Here is a 2287-nt window from a genome sequence, read left to right as displayed (position 1 = left end):
AAGGTGCAGCTGCTGTGGAAAACAGTATGGCAGTTCCTCAAAAAATTAAACATAAAATTTTCATATGAGCCAGCGTTGGTAATTGGTACTTCTGGGTATATATCCAAAAGAATTGAAGGCTGGGTCTTGAAGAGTTATTTGTACACCCACGTTCATAGCAGTATTATTCACAATAGCTGAAACATGGAAGCAACCCAAATGTCCATCAACAGATGAATGGATAAGCAAAATATGGTATATCCATACTATGGAATATTATTCCGTCTTAAAAAGGAAGGAAATCCTGACATATGCTATACTATGGAGGTAGCACCTTGACAACATTATGCTAAGCAAGTCACAAAAAGACAAATACTGTATGATTCCACTTATATCAGGTACTTAATAGTCAAATTTATAGAGACAGAAAGTTGAATAGTGATTGTTAGGGGCTGGAGAGAAGGGAAATGGGGAGTTGTTGTTTAATAGGTATAGAGTTTTAGATTGCAAGATAAGAGTTTTGGAGATTGATTGCACAACAATGCAGATGTACTTAATACTATTGAACTATATGCTTAAAAACGGACAGATTGGTAAATTTTATTTTATGTATATTTTGCCACAATTAAAAAACAGTTTTGAATAATTTCACACTTACACAAGATTTGCAAGATTGTACAGAGAATCCTGAAGAATCTCCACCAGAGGCATTTTATCATATTTGCCTCCTTATCTCTTTATTTCTCTCTCTCTCTCTCTCTCTATGTGTGTATATATATATATATACACACATACATACGCACACGAATTTACACCTTGTAATTTTAGCATCCATTAATGATTCTTGCCTGGATTATTACTATAATGGCCACCAAATAGAGACTTTCCGTTGTCCATTGTTTCTTCTACATTTATTATTTGAATTCTATATTATCCTTTCCTTTCCCGTATCTTTTTTTTTTTTTTTTTTTTTTTTTGAGTCTTGCTCAAGTCTTGCTCTGTCGCCCAGGCTGCAGTGCAGTGGTGAGATCTTGGCTCACTACAACGCCATGCAGATTCAAGAGATTCTCATGCCTCAGTCTCCCAAGTAGCTGGGACTACAGGTGCGTGCTGCCACATCCAGCTAATTTTTGTAGTTTTAGTAGAGATGGGAGTTCACCATGTTGGCCAGGCTGGTCTTGAACTCCTGACCTTAAGTGATCTGCCTGCCTTGGCCTCCTGAAGTGCTGTGATTACAGGTATGAGCCACTGGGCCCAGCCTTCTGTATTCTTTTTAATTGATTTTTTATTTATATTAGTGTGGCCTTAAGGATTCTCAATTTATTCAATAAGTTATAATTCTTTATAATCATAATTTACGTTGATGACTAGATTGTCCCTGATTTGGCCAGTGGGAGCCTCTTTACACTGGCTCCTGTGTTCTTTTGACATTTCCCGTTTGTATTAGTTTGCTATGGCTGCTGTAACAGTGTATCACAAACTTGGTGGCTTAAAACAGCTGCAGTTCTCATGGTTCTGAAGTCCAGATGTCCAAAATCAATTTCACTGGGCCAAAATCAAGATGTTAGCAGGGCCAGCTTCCTCTGGGCTCTAGAGGAGAATTCGTTCCTTGCCTCTCCCAGCTTCCAGCTGGCACTTGGCTTGTGGGTGCACCACTCCAGTCTCTGCCTCCTGCCTTCTCCTTTTGCGTAATCTCGCTCTGCCTCTCTCTTACAAGGATACTTGTGTTCGCATTTAGAGTCCACTTGAATAATCCAAGACAATCTCCCCATCTCAAGTTCCTTGATCATATCTGCAAAGATCCTTTTTCCATATATGATAATATTTACAGATTCCAGAGATTAGAGCTTCAGGGTCCATTACTCAGCTTACTACGTCCTCATTCTTTGAATACTTCCTTTCTTCCTGAACCAGTAAGATTTTTCACTGCCCTAGTCACGACATCAGCCATTTCTCTAAGAAGTTTTGGTTTCTTTTTAGTGAAGAATGATATTTGGAAGTCAAGATGTAGATGCTAGGTGCACTCATTGCTATGGGTGTGTTGGTCTTGCAAGTTCTTTCAGTAGGACAAGGAAACACGTTATCAACTAGGAAAAATATGTCTGGATACACTCACACGATCATACGTATGATGTACATTCTGAAGTATTGTAGTGGAGTTGGCTCATATGGGCTTGCAAAAGCTGCTTGTTAAATATTCAGGGACTTTGTGGGTGGCTGTGAAACTGGTGTTATTTAATGCTGGGAGTATTTACACCATGGAAATCAGCAAATGCTACAAATTAGTGTTTTTTGAAAAATCAGAAAG

This window comes from Mandrillus leucophaeus, unplaced genomic scaffold, assembly GCF_000951045.1.
Source record: "Mandrillus leucophaeus isolate KB7577 unplaced genomic scaffold, Mleu.le_1.0 Scaffold182, whole genome shotgun sequence".
In the NCBI taxonomy this organism is placed as follows: domain Eukaryota; kingdom Metazoa; phylum Chordata; class Mammalia; order Primates; family Cercopithecidae; genus Mandrillus; species Mandrillus leucophaeus.
This window is presented reverse-complemented; position numbering follows the sequence as displayed.